The sequence below is a fragment of the Alnus glutinosa genome, chromosome 14 (assembly GCF_958979055.1).
Source record: "Alnus glutinosa chromosome 14, dhAlnGlut1.1, whole genome shotgun sequence".
In the NCBI taxonomy this organism is placed as follows: Eukaryota; Viridiplantae; Streptophyta; class Magnoliopsida; order Fagales; family Betulaceae; genus Alnus; species Alnus glutinosa.
Window position 1 is genome coordinate 4896988 of NC_084899.1, and position 16570 is coordinate 4913557.

Below are 16570 nucleotides of genomic sequence, written 5' to 3' on the forward strand. Positions count from 1 at the left end.
CGTGCCCCTTCAAAACATCACTTTCAAAATTTGTTCCCCACTCGACTACACTCTCCCACTTAAAAGGAAGAAGGCGACGAAGAAGGTGACATCGATTTCTCAATTTTGGTCCCCACTCGACACCGATATTCTCTTGACCAAACCGAAAAGGCAGGTGAATGTCTTTTTCATTCATTTTTTTTTTTTTTTGTGATTTCTATATAGTTTAGGTTTGTCGGCATTTAGGTTTTGAAGAGTGGGTGGGGTGCACAGTAAATGTCGAGTTTTTGGGGGGTTTCGGTTGTATGGGATCTGTTTATTAATTTCTAGGGTTTGGGGGTTGTTGGGGATTTGGGATAAAAACATTATAACTGTCTAGAATTTGGGGGTTTCAGTTGACACTGATTTGAGTTGAGAGTTTGTATTTTGTTTGCTTAGTTTAATTGTGATTGTAATAAAACTGTTACTAATTTCTAGGGTTTTGAGGTTGTTGGGGATTTGAGATAAAAGCATTACAAGTGTCGGGAATTTGGGGGTTTCTGTTGACACTGATTTGAGTTGAGGGTTTGTATTTTGTTTCCATAGTTTAATTGTGCTTTAATGACATAGGTCAAATAGAAAATGCTCAAAAACTTAAGAAATTAGATATATAAAATATCAAACCTACTCCCCAATTGGGTAAATATACAATCTAAAATCCCGCTCAGACAAGGTGAAAAACAATTAAGCATTGCCACTATAGAGCTTGAAAAGTAATTAATTACATCTTTGATATGTTAAGCAAATTGAGAAAACGGATTAAAGAGGAACAACAATCACATAGTACTTCCATAATTATTATGTCTTTAACTTTCAGTAGTAGGTTAAAGTCAGCCCAATCATAAACTAACCAAGGAAGAAATAACTCAAAACATTCTAAAACTAACCAATGATGTAGTCCAAGCATCCAAAGCATATAGTGGTCACATGTTCTCTCTTGGTGCATAACATATTAGTTCCCTGGGGGCATATTGAGGGCAGTGGGTTCATAGCTTATTTTTCCTTTGATGAATTATGTTGTAAATGTAATGTAAAATTAAAATTGTATACTAGTGGTCCCCTAGTCCAATTGATAATGTAATATTTTTGAATGTGTAAGATGAAATTGGTGTTTGAGATAAATTATGGGGGTAGGTTCGGCAGAGCATATGGAGTCATCTATTCGGGGGGTGAAATGGTTGTTCATCCTCAAAGTGTTGATCCGGATAGTTTTACTTTTTCTATACTTGAGTCGATTGTGGAATAATATGGGTACAATCCGGGTGACTTAATTTACTTTAGAGACCCCAATAAAGATCTAGTTGTGGGTTTGCATCTAGTGTCCTCGGATTATGATGTGCATTATATGTCATCGGTACATGTGGAGAACAATGTTGTTGAACTGTATATTGTTTCTTTACAAGATGATGGGGATGGGGAAGGTGGGGAAGATGATGAAGAGGAAGATGTTCGAGGTAGGGTTGCTCTTAATGATCCATGGTGGGATGATAAAATTAGCGATAATGAAGACGTTTTTGAAGTTAATTATGATGTCAATAGGGCTGGCCCTTCAACTTATGAGTGTGTGGAGGGTGATAGGGAGAATGGGGATGGGAATGAGAGTGAGGATGGGGATGGGTTTGAGGGTGGTGCTGGAGTTGAGGGTAGGAGTGGGCCATCTACATCTGAGGGTAGAAGTGGGCCATCTACATCTGACCACGGCATGCAGTCATTTGAAGATGTTGAAGTGGTTGACAATGTTTCTAAAATGGGTAGAAGTGACATCCTGTTGTCACCACCTCTTAGTGATGAAGATTCTTGTGAGATTTCATCTAATCTTGGTTCGGAGTTCCATGCGATGGACCTTGTCAATCCAACCTTAAAGCTGGGGATGAAATTTTCTACTTTACAGCTGTTCAGAGAAGCTGTTAAGCAATACAATGTACAAAAGGGCAAAGACATACAGTTTGTAAAAAATGAAAGAGCTAGATGTGTTGCTGTTTGTAGAGATCCCTCTTGTGACTACAGAGTCTCTGGTAGACAGATGAGTGATGAGCAGTCTTTCGAAGTAAGGTCATTAAGACCTAAACACTCTTGTACTCGTGTATACAAGAGCTCAATTGTAAATTCTAGGTGGATATCAGATAAGTTGTTTGACAAGTTTAAGATTCAACCAGACATGCCACTTGAGGTGATACAAGATGAAGTAAAGAGAAAATGGAACGTAAAAGTGACCAAGAGCCAAATGTATAGGGGTCGAAGAAGGGCAGGAAAGCAGATTTTTGGTAATCTGGGTCAACAGTACAGCAGGTTGTGGGATTACTGTGAAACTATAAGGCAAACAAATAAGGGCAGTTGTGTTATGATGAAGGTTGAGAGACCTACCTTTGCCTCGGAACCTATGTTCCAAAGACTTTATATGTCCCTGGCAGCCATGAAGCAAGGGTTCCTGGAGGGTTGTAGGCCTGTTATCAGGCTAGATGGGTGCTTTCTGAAGGGTCCATAGATGTGCATATACATAGAAGGGAACACTACTAGCTGCAGTTGGCAGAGATGCCAACAACATGTACCCTATTGCAATTGCCGTTGTGGAAGCTGAGATAAAAGAGAGCTGGACTTGGTTCTTGGAGTGCATTGTTTCAGACCTTGGGTCCCATGCAAGGCACGTTAGGCCTACTTTCATTTCTAATCGGCAGAAGGTTAGCTTTATTACTTACATAACTTTTTTTAAAAAAATTTTAAAAAATTTTACATTTTATTACTTACATAATTTTACATTGGAATGATGCAGGGTCTTATTCCAAGCTTTGATGCTGTTATACCTATGGCAGACCACCGGATATGTGTAAGGCATTTATATGCCAATTTTCGGGATAAAGGGTTTAGAGGGGTGGCACTGAAGGAATTATTGTGGGTTGCAGCATCAGCTTATACTGATATTAAGTTCAGATATCACATGGAAGAGATTAAGAAGTTGAATCCTGCGGCCTTCGAGTATCTAGAGAAGATTGACCCCAGTGGATGGTCAAGATCATGGTTTAATGACTATCCAAAGTGCGACCTTCTTGTCAACAACATCTCTGAGTGTTTCAACTCATATATCCTCAAGGCTCGTGAGAAGCCGATTTTGACAATGTTGGAGATGATTAGGAAGCAACTTCAAAGAAGGTACCAACTAAAAAGAGATGGCACTAAAACTTTGAAGGGCAAGTTGTGCCCTAGAATTGTTGACAAGCTTGAGACGATTGGGGAAGAGGCAACAAACTATCTTTCCCGTTATGCTGGTGATGACCTCTTTGAAGTAGAGTAGGGACGTAGAACGTATGTCGTGGATTTGGGGAAGAGGACATGTGGGTGCAGGAAGTGGGAGATGACTGGGATCCCATGTGCACATGCACATTCTGCAATTACCTTCCATGGACACAAACCAGAGGATTATGTGGATCACTGCTATAGCATTGAGATGTACAAGAAGGCGTATGCTCCCATTATATATCCAGTTCCTAGTGAGGAACAGTGGATTTGGACCAACCACAGTGTTTTAGAACCGCCTAGATTACGAGTGACCCCATGCAGACCTCGAAAGGGTAGGACAAGAGCTCCTGATGAGTCAAGAGATCCCAAAAATCCTCACAAGATGAGGAAGTTTGGATTAAGGGGTAAATGTGGTTATTGCAAAATGTTGGGCCACAATAGCAGGACTTGTCCAAGTAAGAAGCAGCCTGCGACAGAGGTTGAGTTGCCTACTCCACCCCCGGCCAGTGTGAGTTTAATACCTAATTGTATTTTGTTGTTGTTGATGCTTACATGGTTTGGATTACTTACCTTTGGCATTTTTTTTTTCTTCATCATGGTGGGGTTCAGACCCAGACTGAAGGATGCAGCAGTAGTATTAGGGAGGGCACAAATCCAGCGAAGAACAGTAAAAGGGGAGGTGCACAGCCACATAACAAAAGAGTAAGCATAGGGTCCCATTTTTGAATAATATATTGCACACTTGCATGATATTGATTAATCCTATTTGTTTGTGTTTATTAGACAAGTGCAAGGAAATGTATAAGTACAGGTGTTTCAACACCTGGTTGTAGTAGGAATACACAACAACCAACTGCACCACCTTCTTCATCTGTGCAAAGAGATGTGGTACTTATCTGCTACTTTACTTTATTCTTGTTTTTCTATAACTTCACATGTATCAGTCTTTTGACTATTTATTTAACATTTTAACTGGCACTAAATTGATGGCAGGAAAATACTAAGGAATTAACACTGCCAAGCTGGAATAGGCAACCTCCTGCACCTGGACCTAGACCACCTCCACCACCCAGGAGGATGTCAAGCAGACTGAAAGTTCCAATATATCCCAAACCACCAGTTTGGATTGACCTTACTGAAAGAACAACTGATGGATGCGGAGGGAAAGTGTATGGTAAAAACCCAGCAACCCCAGTTGTGATATCATCAACGGTTGCCAAGGAGAAAGGGAACGGTAAAAAAAGAATAGTGCATTCGATTGAGAAAGGGATACAGATCATAGACTCAAAGATGAAGAAGAAAAGGCCAGAGTGGAAGCATTGATTAGCTCTATTTATTTTTCTTTTTTTGGTGTAATGTTTTATTTTGGACAATGAAATATATGTGTTTGGAGGTAGGGTTGCATGGTAAAAACTGCAGGGTTTTTTGGACAATGAAATGAGCAATGTAATTATAAGGTTGGAGGTAGGGTTGCATCTTTTTTCCATTTCTATGTGCGATGTAATTATGTGTTTAGAGGTACAATTTGTTTTTGGGTAGTGCATTGTTGATTTGTGTGAAAAGCGTGATGCAATTGTGTTTGATACCAACAGTTTTGTTCTCAGGCTGGTATGACAAATATGGAAGATTAGATGAGGCTAAGAAACTCTATGTTGAGACTAGGAGACGAATATTCTTCTACTTAATTCTATGATTTACCTCCATATGATTGCTTGCAATAATGCACAATTTCTCTTGTTCAAGAAAAATGAAAAGGGACTATGGCCTGGCTCCTTAACGCTGCCCTACTTGTAACACACATATTTATGCCATGGCCATTGGGGATGAGACTTATGATAAGTTGATAACAAACCATAGCTAATAAACGTTGTGTAAAATAGTAACAAAAAATAACCAACTACCAAATCACATACATCCCTTCATGTTTAGGTTACAAACTTGTGTACAAAAGATCAACAATTCTAGGGCACATACAAAAAATAACCAACTACCAAATCACATACATCCCTTCATGTTTAGGTTACAAACTTGTGTCTAAAAGATCAACAATTCTAGGGCACATACAAAAAATAACCAACTACCAAATCACATACATCCCTTCATGTTTAGGTTACAAATTTGTGTCCAAAAGATCAACCCTATACACATACAAAAAATGGCCTACATTACAACATAACATGGCATACATTACATCGAAAAGGTCTACATTACAAAACAGAAGGCCAATGTCTTTAAGGTAACAACATATGACCACGTCCAACTTAAAACGCACCATTTGAAGTTGATCCTGCCATTAAAAGATACGCCACGATCAATATCCATGTACATAGAATTATTGTCCTATAATTTTTCTTTATTGCTTGATACTTGATCTGCCCAATCTCGATTTCTTTACGAAAGGCGGCATTTTCAATCTCCATCTTTGCCTCCGCCTTTGCAACTTCAGTTTCAACCATTATACGACATTGTTCAGCTGCTTCACTCTCCATCTTCTCCTTAAACTTTGCAACTTCGGTTTCAACCATTGTACGACAGCGGTCGGTTTCTTGAATCAAACTTACATGCCATTCCCGCAAACGGCCTACTACCCTCTCTCCATATTGACACATTTTAGGATCAATCCATTCCCAAAAACCACATGCCCGATTTATCTACAAAACTACCCACACACAAAAAAAAAAAAAAAAAAAAAACTGTAAATAAAATAAGAACATTCCCTTAACCCTAAAAACAAACCACAACACCAAATGTACCTATAAATTAGAATAAAATTGCACTTAAAATGTTAAACAAAACTGCACTTAAAATGTTATGACCATTTTAATAAACTACATTTTAAACAACTACAACTACAACTACAACTACAACTACAACTACAACTGCTAAGAAACTACATTTTCAATCATCTCTATTCTTATGCATTAACGATCACAATTTCATGCAAAAACTCATACCTACATTAACAAAACAGTGGATTCGGACAGTTCATTAACAACTCAGTATTTCCCAAGAATCTCCATCAAGCCTCCCATAATTCAGCAGATTGGTTGTGTGCGTATTTTAATTTTTGTTTCCTTTAAACAAAAACTCATGAAATAATTGCTTTTTATTGTTCCAAAATCAAGCAAACCCATAAATGCGAATTAATTTTCCAAATCCAAAAGTCATGAACACTTCCCACTTTAACAATGGGCACAACCTAAACCCTAATATTCAAAATACTAAAAATCTGCAACATCCCCATCATATAAATTTACAGTTAATGAGAGTTTTAGTTAGACTTATACCTTGTAATTCTCGCATTTTCGAAACCTTTTACCGAAAGTTTTTTCGGTGTACGAGGTTAACACATAAGCCGGACGCTCGCAATAACAGAGTGGCTTCACTGCAGATGTTACCCAACTCATTGAAGAATCCGACTCTGAGGGAGCAGTCCCCGACGGTCCAGACGGTTGCATTATCGGCAATAGCAGGACTTCGAAACCTAATTTCTCCAGCTCCTACGGTCTGTTTCGGTGTGGGAGAAGACAAGAAATAAGCCAACAAGTCCCCACAATGTTCCGACAATATAAGTGATATTTGGGTTGAGTGGGTTAGATGATGTCGGGAGTAATTTGGGGATGGAAACTGTGTTAAACGTGACCATGCGGTGCACGTGACACAGTTTCCGTCTAAAATGACGAGCATGTAGACGGAAGGTCCACGATGGCACACAGATACAACTTCAGGGGGGTCATCTACCAAAAATTGAACATTGGGCATTAAATTGCCAATAGGTGGATACATTAGGGGGGTAAAATGTACTTTCCCTTTTCAAAAAAAATGAAAAAAAAAATAAAATGAGTGGCCTTTTGGCCGGATTGGGGGTAGCCGAACCACCCTAATGGCCCTTGGGGGTCTCGGGGTGGTTCGGCCACCCCAATAGCCAAAACCCCTTAATTTATATATATATATTTGAAAAAATGACATATAACCCTCTCAAACTATCAGCTTATCTCCTCTAAATTACTAATTTTGTCAATAACCCCCATCAAAGTACCAAAAAATGTCAATGTTCCTCATAATAACAAAAATACCCTCCATAAAATTATTAAAATTAAAAAATATATTATGTGTACTTTTTTCTATTTTGGAAAAAGTACACATAACTTTCTCAAACTACCACCTCATTGTCAATGTCTCTCCTAAACTACCAATTGTGTCAATGTCTACCCTCAAACTACCAAAAAAATGTAAATATTCCCCATAATGACAAAAATACCCTCCATAAAATTATAAAAAATTAAAAAATATATATTATAACAAAAAGTTATAAAAAAAAACAAAAAATTAAAAAATTAAAAAAATAAATAAATAATTGGTTTTCTTTTCTTTTTTTTTTTTGGTTTTTTTTTTTTTAAAAAAAATCATTCTTTTTTCATTTTTTAAATTATTTTTTTCATTTTTTTTTAAAAAATAAAATAAAAAATGGTTTTTTTTCGTTTGTTTTTTTTAATGATTTTGAGTTCTTTTTTTTTTTTTTTTTAAAAAAATATTCTTTTTCCTTTTTTTTTTTTTTTAAAAAAAATCTTTTTCATTTTTATTTTTTTTAATTTGTTTTAAAAAAAATATATATTTTTTTCTTTGTTTTTGTTAGTATTTTATATTGGCAACATTTTGGTTGACAAAATTACTTTATGTAAAGGTTGTTATTTATCAAGGATTCCTCATTTTTCCAAAGTCTTCCAATTATTCAGTGTTTTCAGAGTTCTAGAGGATTCTGCACAATTCCCAAGACGATTCCCTTGCAACCGTCCAAATGGGCTCTTGATACCGTCCAAACGCTCTTCAGTGTCTAGATGATTCTCGGCAGATCAGTGCATTCGTCCGGACTACCAATTCAACATCGTCCGGACGCCAGTTAGAATCCGAGAAGAAATTGAATTTCCTAGTCAAACACGGTTTGGGAATAGCAACCATCCAAACAACCCTCAGACATGTCCGAATGCCCTCCTGTATTTGAGAAGATTCTGAACAAGCTCACTCAGTTCATCCATCCGGAGGTTACGACAACAACGTCCAGATGCCTCCTAGTGTTCCAGAAGAATTCAAACTCATATTTAGACTCAAATAAGAAAAACTATTTGTGACTATCCGGAAGCCAGGGCAATACCGTCCAGACGCGGCCTTGATAAAGAAAGAATCACTTCTGTTTTGGAAAGGCGGTCGTAAAAGACCGTCTGGACGCCACCCAGAGGACTCCGATTCTAAGTAGAATTAGGTTTTTTGTAGTCTATAAATAGAGGCCGCTAGGCATGTATTACTTATAAAATTCGGTATTGAATTATATTAGCTTTGAGAGGATGTTTAGAGAGATTTGAAGATCAGCTAGTTCTCAAGCGGTTGCTGGTGTGTACTTTATTGTTCATGTGAAGTCCATCTTAGGAAGCAGCCATAAGGTAAAGGAATCCATTGAAGACCCTTTTAGGTAAGAGACCTGGTTGGGAAGCGTTCACGTATAGGTACATGTCAGAGTAATAGGTACGATCGCAGCATCGGAGTATGTGAGTGTTACTATTTATGTACTAGCTTTATCTTTTGAATAGTGAAAATTCTGAGTTTGGTTACCCTGAAGTGGTTTTTCTCTTAATTGAGAGGGAGAGAGAGGCCGTTGCATAAGAGTCAGAGTTCAAACGAGGGCGTCGGACAACAAACATTTTGCTTAAAATAACGCATCATGAATTCTAGGGAAGAACGGAAGGCTAACTGCTAACTAACATATAAAATTTTCTTTTCTCTGTCACTCAACTCTTACTTTTTTTCTTGTATGAATATTTTTTTTTTCTTCAAATCTCCATCATTTTTTTTAATTAAATAAATAAAATTTTATAAAATCAACATTTATCATTTTTATTAACTCAACATTTTATGACCTCAATATTTACATATTTTTCTGTATTAAAATTAATATGACTAAATTTTAATTACTTAATTTAAAAATAATGATTGAGATTTGAAAAAATTTATATGGCACCTTAAATTATCGTGTAATGTTACTCTTGACAAAAAAAAAAAATAGTAAATTGGATTATAATAATAGTAAATGTTATTAATTAAATTAAACTGATGCCCATATGTCATTGTTCCCTCATAACAATTATGCATGGATACAGCTTGGCCAATGGCCCACGAGACTCCTTTGGGTCATGGATGCCCAATAGAGATGGGGCAAAACTAAAAAAAAGTAAGTTAACATGGAACACAAATATTATTTTGGGGGCAAAAATATCATTTTGAGAGGATAAAATTATTTTTTTTAGTATATTTAATAATATTTTTAAAAATTTTAGGGAGACATTCGTTCACTTACCCAAAATATGGATCAATCAATATATTCTTTAACAAAACAAATGAAAAGGCAACCTCTACTACTAATCATATGTGGGCTATAATAAGATTCTTGTACTACCATTATTTCACAAATTTAATGACGACTATTGCATTCCCCTAGCTAGACCCTTGAAAGAAGGCGTACGTACGTTCATACTACTGGCCGTCACGATAGGGGGTCTATAAAGAATTTGTTGTTGACAACAGCCAGTGGTACATCTCTTCACGTCTTGTTGCTTGTACAACAAGAGATGCTACTGCCTTTGATTAAAGGCCAAGTATTCCATGATTTAATTAGCGTTTTGATTAAAGGCCAAGTAACAATCTGCAGAGGCGATATTAGGCGATCTACAGTCAGTTTTAGCTTTAAACAAGAAAGTTCCATTACCCTTCCTCGATCCTTTTTTTTTTTTTTTTTTTCTTGCGATTTTTTTCTTCTCTAACATGCTAGAGTATCGGGTTTTTGAATGTCCAAAATAGATTGGTAATTAATTATTATAGCAATGACTGCATTTTTATCTTAACTCAAAGTTTAATATAAGACAAACTAGTTTCCAAACGTTAGCCATAATGTGCCTATATATGTGAGAGGCGAGAGCAGTGAAATAATTGGAATTAAATGGAACACTCCATATCAAAAGAAAAAAAAGAAAAAAAAAAAAAAAAAAAAGGAAAGAAAAGAAGGAATGAGCGAATTTTGAGGGAAAGAAGTCAGAAACCAGACGTACGTAGACATAGACTGCAACTCAGTTTGGATTGAGTTTATTTGGACTCGCTACCACTAACCCTGAGCAGCAAGTCAAATTAGTTTAAACCCTTGCAGCATCATGGAAAAGCAAATCATTTGGAACTAATACGCATGTTTCATCTTGGCTTCATTCCCCCTACGTACTGCATATATTGTTTCAAGAGTATTAGCCTGTATTTCACTCAGATCTGCCAATATAGGTTTTCCTGTAAGAATTCAGAGATAGAATTCTTGAGATATCATACTTTTAGTCTATTAAAGTATCAATTAAATGACTAAATCATTTCTTATCGGCTTAATTTTTTATAATAACCAGTGATTTCATATGGTATCAGGTAGAGCAAATGTTTTGAGTTTGAACTTTGTTTCTATCATTCCTTCCCATTTCAGTTATTTAAATATTTCACGTGTTGAACCTTACTTGTTAGTTGATGGAGAGTTTGAGTCCACACGTTATGATGAATATTAATTAAATGATTAAATTTGCTATTCTTATAAGCTTAAACCTTTCAAATAAGTTATGGTTTAAAATAGTAAGTAATAAAAGATTAACTCATGAGATTAATTGGCTAATCTCCATGGTCGTGTTCTTGTTTATATTTTAGAATCTAGAGGAAGCAATTTGGATTTCAGTCCTCAGCTCAAATTGCTCATATGTACATATATCAGATAAGGTTCATAAAACTAAAATGCATGTAAATAAAATTAGTTTTCGTTTAACCCGTGGTTATAAAGAAACGAGAGTTGTTAAGTTGTGCATCTAAAAGATTATGGAACTTGTTATTTTGAATCCAACGACCAAAAGGATTTCATTTTCTTTCGACGATAAAATGTTTTCTAGCAATATTATATATTTCAGCGAAATCAATTAATTTCTGGTATTTGATTGGAATTTCGAAAATGATATTGGAAACATTTTTTTGACATTTGTTCCGGACTGAAAATCATACATATTTTTATTACCTCATATAATTAATAGTTTCATTCATAATAAATATAATAAAAACTAAAAGATCAATTGAATTACTAGATAAATTCATGACTTTTCTAATGAAGAAAACAGTAAAAACAAAAAATTGGGTTAATTACACTTAACCCTAAAAAATTTGATAGATTGCTAATTATATATATATATATATGAAGTGAAAGATTTCTGGCATAGATGTCTTCTAATAAAAGAACAAGCTCTAAAGGAACTTTTTATGAGAAAGTCTTAGCATGTTAGTGTTAATATGAGGGGTGTAAAATGACTTGCGCCTCATTTTATGTTGGCTTTGAAAATTGTTTTAGTTGACTAATATTTTTTCTTTGAAGTAAACGCCGGTAAATATGATGGGCTGCTTTCTCCCCTCCTTGTGGTGGTTTCTAAGCCTTTTTAGTGTTACTACAGGAGAGCAAAAAAATTGAGGGAAAGGCATTCTGTGAAGTGGAATGATGGGCTGCTTTCTGACTCTTTGGAAGTCGTGAAGATGTCAGTTGGCTACTTTGACAAGAGGGTTACAGGTGCAGAGCCGCCAGCTGAGAAAGCGGCTAAGCCTGTTGCAATGAAGAAGTCAGTGACGCCAGTGAATCAGAGCATTTTTAGGAAGGGGTTTCTCAACCTTCCCCCGATTTTAGTCCCTTCCGTGGCGCTTCAGGAGGTCAACAATGGCGGGATGGTAGGTCCTTCTTTCCCCTCGAGTGGTTGCTCTAATGGTTTTGCCCAATCTCAGAATTGGCCAGTTGGCTTTGATCATAACGGGGAGATTGTGGTGTGGGAGGAGGATGAAGATGATTATTGGGATGGTTTGCCCTTAAATTGGGCGATGGATGGGAATTTTGGGGAGGAGGCTTTGGCTATTCGGGATGCCATGGAAGAGGAGTTCCAGTTTTTTGCGTACCAGAAGTCTAAAGGGAAAAGGGAGCTTCTAAATTTGCAGAGTTCCATCAACTATGGTGACGTGAACTACCCCTCTAGGCGTAAGAAAGGCAAGGCACACATGTTGTAGGTTTGTTGTGCCTTGACGGGTAGTGGGTATTCTTGTTCTTAGTTGGGTTTTTTTGTAGCTTATTTTGGTTCTTTTGTGTTTTGGGGCCTTGGTGTTGTGGGTTTTTTATTTTTTGGGTTAGCTTTGGTTGTTCCTATGTATACTTCCTGTATACCTAGGGGCGCCTTACGCTTTCTTTAATAAAGTTCTTCTTACTTATAAAAAAAAAAAGTAAACGCCGGTAAATATGAGAAAAAAAAAAAAGATTTTATGTTGAAACAAACGAATCCTAAATTTAAAATGTAGGCGGAGTTGACTTTCTTCACTAATATAATTCTTTCAAACTACGTACTGGGCATATTGATCGATCTGTTGGGCATCCCGCATGAATATGTTACATTAATTGGAGCCTAATTTAAAATGTCGATGGACTGGCCTAACTTTCTCGAGGAAGCATGTGTAGAATCACTAATATGATTCTTTTAATCTATTGACCATATTAATAAGTTGGGTACCAATGTGTTACTGGAGAATTGATAGAGAGGAGACGTTTAACCGTCCCTTCTCCTCTTTTTAATATAAAAAATAAAAAATAAAATCAATTTTAAAAACAAAAGTACACTTTTCTATTGTTTTTATTTTATTTTATTGATTATTATTATTATTATTATTATTTATATTAAAAGGGGGAGAGGGGACGGTTAAACGTCCCCTCTCTATCAATTCTCGTGTTACTGATCTCAACTCCTGTACGTTTATTACATTTTAATATCCTAGCTTTAAAGATGTTGGACAGTTTTTGGTACGACGGCACAAGTTTTTGTAAAATTCTTCCTTCACTCCTGCAAAATGCAAAATAATAAATATCAATAAAGAAGTTCGTCGGGGGTGCCAGCAGGACCCACTCTGATGGCTAAGCCAGTCTTCTGGAGAGAATTCAGATCAAGTCTTTGTAATAAAAATTGATAATAGCACCACTAGTCCCTGGGGTTGACCTAAATTACGAATCACTCCCTAGGATACAAAAAGTTTATGGAGATCCTTGTGGTACACTATAATTACAAATCACTCTCTGAACCTGTTTTTCGTCCACCAAGTTAACAGAATCTGTCAGTGGATTACAATTCAAATGATGTTTAGAGGTTGTCTCACTATTTATATGACGTGACAAACTAACGGATTTTGTTAACTTGGTAGACATAAAACGGGTTCAGGAAGTGATTCGTAATTATAGTTTACCATAAGGACCCTCCATGAACTTTTTATACCACAGGGAGTGATTCGTAATTTAGGCCAATCCCAGAGACTAGTAATACAATTATCCCTAATGAAAAATTTATATATCTCATACTTGGTGGTTTGCACTTATTTATAGATGAGATTTTAACCGTTTTTCCGGATCGGGTGAGAACTGATTTCCTGACTTTGAGATCACTTCCCAACATATTTGGGATCGATTCGTACAGCTCGAATATCCCGAGATTTGATGCTTCCGAGATATTTCTGGACTTCTTCTAAAATTGCTTCTTGATAGGCCTTAGCCTTAACTAGATTTCAGGTTTAATATATATTAATGGGCTTGCATGAATTAAGTAAGCCCATCTACTTACTATTGAGAATATTTCCTAACAGAAGAGTTTTAAGTTCTCATATATATTGAGTTTCACCTTCCATTTCCTTTGAAAATCAAGATATATATTCATAACTTATAAAAAAGAAAAAGAAAAAAGAAAGATATATATTCATATTAGTGCTGCATCCTAGCATTTTATTTTCCTTTTCAAACTTGCTAAATATAGAAACACCTTGTCGTATATATTATGTTGTGTAATTGAAGTAAGAAGTTTGAAGGAAATAGGATGTAACTTCCTAGCTATCCCATCACCATGAAAGTGAAATAAATATGTTGCTACAATCCTATTAATTATTAGCTATAAAATAAAATAATTGTCTCTCTAAGATAATGCTTGGTAAATTGAACTCTTTGATTTTATTAGTAGCTAGATGCAATAGCTGTTTGATCCGCGCGGCCAATAGAGATGCATACTTTAACTGTCAGCTTCAAATTCATTAACATTAGTGATTGGTTTTGTGAAATGTACAATTTGTTTAGAACATGAGGCGTGTCGATGGAGTTGATCTTGTCTCCATGCGTATTGATGAAAAGCTTGTTGGCTTGGCTCCAAATGCTCCAGAGTCTTGTATATTTAAAGTGCATAACCAGTTACGCAGGGTAAATGAGAAAGCATACGAACCTGAACTGCTTGCCATCGGTCTTTACTGTCGTGACAAGGATGACCTAAGGCTTACGGAAGAGCACAAATTGCGCGATTTACAACTACTACTTCAAAGGAGAAATGAAAGCAGTGTGGAAACATACATTAAGGCCATTAGAGAATTGGAAGGAAGAGCTCATAGATGCTATGCAGAACCCATTAGCCTAACCATTGATGAGTTCGTAGAAATGATGCTTCTTGATGAGTGTTTCATCATCGAGCTGTTTCGAAAGTTCGCATGGACAAATTTAAGAGATGATCAATGTGACCCAATCTTCCGATTGGATTGGATGTTTTTTGACTTAAAGTGTGACCTACTGTTATTTGAAAACCAAATTCCATTCTTTCTTCTCGCTAAATTGTTCGAGATGACTAAAGTTTCTAATTAGCAGAACAACCTTATTGATCAAGCCATGTTTTTCCTCCAAGACTCATCATCAGCATTTGAATGTATCTCTGCATCAAGTCATGAATCGCTCTAAAACATTGGGCATCTACTTGCTTTGGTTCATAAATCTTTCACTCCACCATCTGTAGAAACTTTGATAGGTTGGCCGAAGATTGCAGATCAGTATCATTCGATACCTAATGCCACAGAGCTTCAAGAGGCTGGAGTCAAATTGAAGAAGCTACAGTGTGGTAGCTTCTTTGACATAAAGTTCAACAATGGGGTACTGGAAATTCCATCTTTGATAATAGAAGATCGATCGGAATATCTCTTTCGAAATTTGATTGCATATCAGCAATACGGTAAAAAAAAATGATGTCAAATACATCACAGACTATATGATCTTCATGGATTATCTCATCAACTCTCCAAAGGATGTTGAATTACTTCGTCAATGAGGAATTATTTATCATGGCCTAGGTGATGACGAAGTTGTCTCCACCATGTTTAACAAGCTTGGTGAGAATGTCACTTTATCAAACTTTTGTTATGCTCAAATTTTAAGAGATTTGAACAATCATTGACGCAGACGTAAGAATGTGTGGATAGCAAACTTGAGGCACAACTATTTCAACAGTCCTTAGGCATTGATTTCATTTCTTACAGTTGCCTTTTTGCTCCTGCTTGCTTTAACACAGACCATATTTTCCATTCTTTCTTACATTGTTTCCAATTAAGAAGTAACAACTACTTGATCATTTTGGAATAATATTGTTTTAGTAATTCAATGACTTAAATGGCTCCTTAGGAAATATTTCTACCGAGCTAGAGTCATGATTTTTGTTGAATTCGAATGTCTATTGTCATGGGAACCACCTTATTAGTGGTTGCTTATGGGTTTGTAATAATGCATGTTCTAGGCATCAGTGGTTGAACATAACTTAATTGGCTTCTCTCTCTCTCTCTCTCTCTCTCTCTCTCTCATGAATGAATGAATGAATGAATCTGATATTGCAATTTGTTCATAATTAAAGATTGCCTACTTTTTTTATTTTTTTTTATTTTTTTATTTTTTTTTTTTTGTGGTGGCTGTCTATCATTTGGGACTATATATATATATATGAATCTTGACATGCTAAATGTTGGTTACATTTTTTATTATTGTTGGCTAAATTTTGTTTACAAAAAGGTTACCATATTGTGACACATACTATTCAGAAGACTTTCAGAATTTTTTTGCAAAAATATTTTTCAATCAAAGAGAGAGTCGAATTAGCAGAAATATTGCAAGAATATTAATCAAAAATGGAAATGGTTGAACAATGAGAGTATCGAAGAATATTAATCGAGAAATGAAGGTGCACTGATTTGGAAAATATTTTGAAGATATTTTTGTTCTGAAAATCTGGATTTCCCTACCCCATGTCCGGACAGCCTCCAACTGTGTCCGGACACAAATTACAGAAAGTCTGTGTCTCCTGCATTTCTGGACAGCCCATCAAACGCAAGTTATAGAAAGGTCATGTCCCCTACATGTCTGGACAGCCCAGCAAACACAAGTTTCAGAAAG

The 16570-nt window shown here is 36.0% G+C and overlaps 1 pseudogene; it reads left to right on the forward strand.

Annotated features, from left to right (window-relative positions):
• Window positions 1–11838: 11838 nt before the first annotated feature.
• Window positions 11839–15737, forward strand: LOC133857556 (UPF0481 protein At3g47200-like; annotated as a pseudogene).
• The last annotated feature ends 833 nt before the right edge of the window (window positions 15738–16570 follow it).